Below are 6,230 nucleotides of genomic sequence, written 5' to 3'. Positions count from 1 at the left end.
ATGTTCCATCAATTTCAAATACTTTTAAAAAGTAAAACTATAGGGAAAGGGAACAAATCAATGGTTGCCTGGAATTAAGCATACAGAGGGGGTTTGATTACAAATAAGAAGTCCAAGAGTGTTTTCTGGGGAGATGGAACTGATTCTGACTGTAGTAGTGAATACCTGAATAAATAAAAATATATATTATATTTTATATATTGTATATATAATATATATTACAGTTTTAGCGGAGAAACTAAGGTCAATTGTACTTAGATAAATTTTAAAACAGTAATAACTCCTTTTACCATAATCTTTAGGTGCCTTTCTCGTTATGCTGTCACCTAGAGCAAACCACGTAATTTTAAACAATGCCAATCATAAGGCCAAAAGAAAAGAATTGAAGTTGCTCCATTTGTTCTAAACTGTTGCAGATACTCTGTGATGTATTTTTACATGGTATATCTTTATAAGAAGCCTATCTTCCTATAGTTCAATGGTTTTACAATACTTATTAAGGATTATGAAAACAACTCTAATTCTCTGTTAATGTATCAATACATAGGGATATCAGTGTTAAAGCTATTCATCATTGACAAGTATAGAGTGTCTACAAAATTATTTTTCTTATTTTAATATTTTTTGGAAGAAGGATAGTAGAAATGCATGCTCAATGGCATTTTGTTATAGAAAACTGTATGCAGAAATACTTCCTCTTCACTATTATATGTGTTTATAAGGATTGACACAAACATTTATGGTAAGAAAGATTTAAACTTTCTCTAACTTAATTTCTCTGATTTTTCAAGAAAGCAGGACTTGAATTTCAATTGAGTAATCTTCAGCACTCTCTGGGATTTGAGGAAGTGAACCAATACTTAAATTCAAACGATATAGCCAGGAGACGGAAATACTGGGTAAAAGATGGCAGTTACCTGGCAAAGGCCCCACCCTTAAGCCTAAAGACCCTCAGTGCTAAATGAGGACAGGCATTTCTATTTTACAGCCTCAACATTTTTTTGGCCTGCCATGGCCCCCAATTGTGCCCCCATATAAACCCAAGACCTTAGCAGGCACACACACAGGCAGTTGAATGTCTGTCGAGATCAGCAGACCAGCGATGGTGGAAGGAAGTGGCAGAGAAAGGGAGAAGAGGAGGGACATCTGAACTCTGAGGGGAGTTTGGCCAGGGGTGGTCGGAGAACAGCCCTGGGCAGCCCAACTCCAAGGGAAGACTACCTTCCCACTCCATCCCCACTTCTGGCTCCCCATCCATCTTGCTGAGGGCCACCTCCACTACTCAATAAAACTTTGCACTCATCCTTTGAGCCTGCGAATGATGTGATTCTTGTGGGAGGCTCGGCAAGAGCTCGGGATACAGAAGACTGTCACACTGGCCCTCTACCCTCGCGATAATGAAGAGGGTCCATTGAGCTGATTAACATTCAAGCCATCTGCAGACGGCAAATCTGAAAGAACTTTGCAACACATGCCCACTTGGGCTTTGGGAGTCACAGACACCTAACTCCTAGATGCCGCCGTGGGGCGGGATCCCAAAAGCACTCATCTGAGCCTCTGCAGCTGCCTGTCTGCGTGCTCCCCCTAGGGGTTTGAGCTGCGGGGCAACCAAGCAGGCGAGCCACACCCATGTCTCACATCCTGGGAAAGGAATCAGGAAACTCTCCTGTTTCAACACATATATTACTGTGATTGTCTTTTTGGTGTGTCAATTTGATTAGGCTATAGTCTCCAGTTATTCAATTGAATACTAATCATGTTGTTGGTGTAGAGATGTTTTGTAGATTTTGTAGATGTGATTTAAATCCATAATCAGCTGACTTAAAGTGATGGAGGTTATTTTAGATGAACCTGATTCAATTAGTTGAAAAGTTAAGAGCAGAGGTGAGGCTTTGCTAAAGAAGACTTTCTGTGAACAGTAGCTTCATTCTGTGCCTGAAAGTTCCAGCCTGCCCTTCCTGATGCCCTGCTCTACAAACTTCAGATATTCTTAACCAGTCATCAGAATGGTGTAAACCACTTCCTTGCAATAGATCTCTCAATGTATATCTCCCACTAATTCTGCTTCTCTGGTTTAACCTTGATTGATACAATTACCTGGATTATAGTTCCAAACATAATGTTAACCAAAGAAATAGACTTCAAGATTACCAAACTGTGTTTCCTGCCCTTGAGGAAAATACTGTAACATGTTAGGAATTAATTAAACTCAGAAACTATATGTTTCATTGCTAAGGGATCGTTTCAGGTTTGTGAATATTTATTATATCTACAGTCTATTTTTCTTGGGTTAACCTCAATACATTTGTTTCAGTCTATGGAGTCTTGACTGTTTTTATGCTTGATCCTTTAGATATTCTTATAAAATTTTGTACATTATAAATACATGTGTAAATTAATATTAATAAAAGGACTGATATTATTGGCAACCTCCACTCTTAAATTCATATGATGGAGATTTTTAAGTCAAATAAAATGGAAAACTAGGGTATTTCTGTCTTTCAAAAGCAAAGTATGACATTCCCTTATTTCTAGACAACCCCACAGTAGAGTCGGAAGCCTAAGAAGGTGCCGAGTTTTACTCATAAGATGTTCTCCAAGAAGAGTTTAACGAGACATACTTCAGAGGTTTCCTTGGAATATTTTGTTTTTGTTTATGAAAATATAACAATCATGCATCATATCTTGTTAGAAAGTTGTAATATGAATGAATCCCAGAGCTAACTCTTGTCTTTCTAAGCACTTAACAATGGATAATGAAACATTCTAGTGAAGTTTTCTTCACTTCTGTTGTCCCACGGCTGTTACTGATATTAACCTCACTTTAAAGGGAAGTTTTTAAAACTTTCTGGCCAGGCATGGTGTCTCAAGCCTGTAATCACAGCACTTTGGGAGACCAAGGCAGGTGGATCACGAGGTCAGGAGATCGAGACCATCCTGGCTAACATGTGAAACCCCATCTCTACTAAATATACAAAAAATTAGCTGGGCGAGGTGGTGGGTGGCTGTTGTCCCAGTTACTTGGAAGGCTGAGGCAGGAGAATAGCATGAAGCCAGGAGGCAGAGCTTGCAGTGAGCCCAGATTGTGCCATTGTACTCCAGCCTGGGCGACAGAGCAAGACTCTCTCTTAAAACAAAAAAAAACAAGAAAAATCTTTCCATCATTAGTGCATTTCCGAATGTCACATCTTAGTTAAACACCAGCACTTGCTCATCTTATCAAAGGCATTCCTTTTCTTTTAATATTTGGAGCACATGATTGAGAAGGATAAATTCAATCTATGCTGATGAGCAGAAGATGGCAGCAGGGCACCCGACTCACTGAGTTGTTTCTATCCATTTTTTTTTTTTTCAGGTTAGCTCTGGGCAAGATTTTATAATGGGAGCCAAAAAACAAAGTTTCTTCTACCTCAACCCTCATGTGTCATATTTCTGATTGGGGTAGTGATGACATTTGATCAGGATTTTAAGTTCTAGAGTTTTCATTACAGAGCTAAAAAGCAGCTTTGAGATCAATGCTGGAGGACACAGAGTGAGTGGTATGAATAAATCATGCAGTGGTGTATTGATAAATATACACTACTGAATATACAGAATTTAATATTAAGGTATTGTGGCTAGATTTTCAAATACCACTGCTATAATATCATTAATTCTGTTACAGGCCATTTTTCAAAATAAGAGTCATAATTTTATTTACATTAACATTTTATAAACTGTATACCTAAATTGTGGGCTTCAGGGAACTAGCTGATTGCCTTTGGGACCCAGAGAGCTACTGTTACCCAAACTGAAAAGATAAATTGATTAGTAGCATAGTGGGCTTTTTCACCCAACCCTGAAACTTGAGAGATTTTAAGTGTAGCCACAAGCAGAATATTCAGCTGAACAACTTAACAGTCAGATTCAGTGAGATAAATTTGATGTTGCTATCAGGGCAACAGACTTCTGTGTATATTCTGTGTATATTTTATTTTTCTTTTCTTTTTTTTTTTTTTTTGAGACAGGGTCTTACTCTGTCACCCAGGCTGGGAGGCTGAGGCAGGAGAATCCCCTTGAACCCAGGAAGCTGCCTCAGCCTCCTGAGTAGCTGGGACTACAGGCACCCTCCACCACGTCTGGCTAATTTTTTTGTGCTTTTAGTAGAGATGGGGTTTCACTGTGTTAGCTAGGATGGTCTCGATCTCCTGACCTCGTGATCCGTCCATCTCGGCCTCCCAAAGTGCTGGGATTACAGACATGAGCCACCACGTCTGGCCTTATTTTTCTTTTTTCATTGTATCCTCAGCTTGCAGAGAAGGAAAGCATGGGGGAGACCCATAAAATATATTTTCCAAATAAATCAGAAAGAGCTACTTCTTCAGAATATTATTAGCTTGTCTTCCATGCAATCTATAGCTATTAAAGTCTTTTAAAATCACTTTTCAATTAAAAGGGTGAGATTAAACTGGAAAGTATCAAAACCCATTCTTCCCTGGGCCTCTACCCATATCTAAACTATTTCAGACAAATGAAAATGTTATTTTGTTTTGGAACCCATGAACTCTTTGCCAGTATTTATTGTTGAGGAAGATGGCACAGAGGACAGTAGTGTCAAGGAATTTACTGGAAGTAGAGATCTCTTGCCAGTGAGGCAAGATGTCCCAGAGGAGTTGGGCTTGAATTGCGCTTTTAAAAACTGGGCAGTCAGAGGAGATGAAAAAGTATAATTTATTTTATTACAGTGATCACAAACAATATCAGTATATCAGAATGTATTTCATACAAAGGGATTAATGAAATGTTAAATAACTGAAAATTGGCTGGATGTGGTGGCTCACACCTGTAATTCAAAACTTTGGAAGGCTGAGGCAGGCAGATCACTTGAGGTTAGGAGTCTGAGACCAGCCTGGCCAACATGGTGAAAACTTGTCTCTACTAAAAATACAAAAATTAGCCAGGCATGGTGGCACAGGCTTGTGATCCCAGCTATTTGGGAGGCTGAGGCAGAAGAATTACTTGAACATGGGAGGTGGAGGTTGCAGTGAGCCAAGAGCACTCCACTGCACTCCAGCCTGGGCGACACAATGAGACTCTGTCTCAAAAACAAAAACAAAAACAAACCTGAAGAATAATTTCCTGTAGAGGACTACGTGCTCGCAAATGAGACGTTCCTGATAAGTTCTGCTCTTGAAAATGAAGCAGGGCGTTCCTGATAAATCCTGCTCTTGCAAACGAAGCAGGGTGTTCCTTCCCTGTTTGCAGGGAGGACAAAGGAGCCAGCTGCAAACGGCAGACCCTGGGGGCTTGTTTATGTGTAAACATCTTGAAAATCCAGAAAGTCAGGAAAGGTCAGAAAAACAACAATGTGTCTTGTGACTTGGTAACATTCCACAAACGACTGTATAAAATAAAGCAGAGTGGGCCATTCGGGGTGACCGCCATGTTTGTCTTGTCTTGTGTTGTCTTGTGTGTTCATTCCTTTGTTTAGGAAACACGCAGATCCCAACATCTGGCGCAGCGAGCAGGGTCCGTGGCTCCAGGAGAGCAAGGAACTGGAGGGGGAGCACCCCAGGCAGGCGCGGGGAGACTGCAGGCAGGTAAATAAATAGGAAGGGGGACCCACGGGAAAATTATGGGGAATTCCACCTCTCTGGCCTCTGAATATTCGCAGTTACTCCAGGGACTGTTGATATCTATAGGAGTAGAAGTTAGTTAAGGAACATAAGACTTTGAAGCGATTGTTTGCCCATGTTGAACAACATTGTTATTGGTTTCAATATCAAACCAAAGTGCAATTAAATCAAAAGGAATGGTTACAAGTTGTTAAAGTCCTGCCTCGAGCTCATCAGCAAGGGCAAATGATGCCTCTGACTTTGTGGACTTTGTGTAGTTCCATTACTCAGGCATTAGAGTTACTTGAAACTGACTCAGAGCATGGTGATACTGCCACAGGAGGTGAGGCATCTGAAGCTTTAGAGAGGAATGATCCTAGAGAGAAACATATTTACACTCCAGTTGCTAAGGACAAGGAATTGGAAGAAGAGCTAATGCCTCCTTCATCTGAAGGAAATTCTGATTTGCAGCGTATTTTAGAGATGTTACAACAGTTGTCAAATTGCTAGGTGCTGCTGCTCCTGCTTCTCCTATCTCTCTGCCACGAGCCTTCCCTGTTAAAAAGATTTCCCTTTGCTTCCACCTCCAACCTCTTTGCCTATGTCAGGTCAGGTTTTCTCTGTGCCTTTTCCTCC

Source organism: Colobus angolensis, unplaced genomic scaffold (assembly GCF_000951035.1).
Source record: "Colobus angolensis palliatus isolate OR3802 unplaced genomic scaffold, Cang.pa_1.0 Scaffold259, whole genome shotgun sequence".
Taxonomy (NCBI): domain Eukaryota; kingdom Metazoa; phylum Chordata; class Mammalia; order Primates; family Cercopithecidae; genus Colobus; species Colobus angolensis.
The sequence above is the reverse complement of the archived record's forward strand: the minus strand, read 5'-3'. Positions refer to the sequence as shown.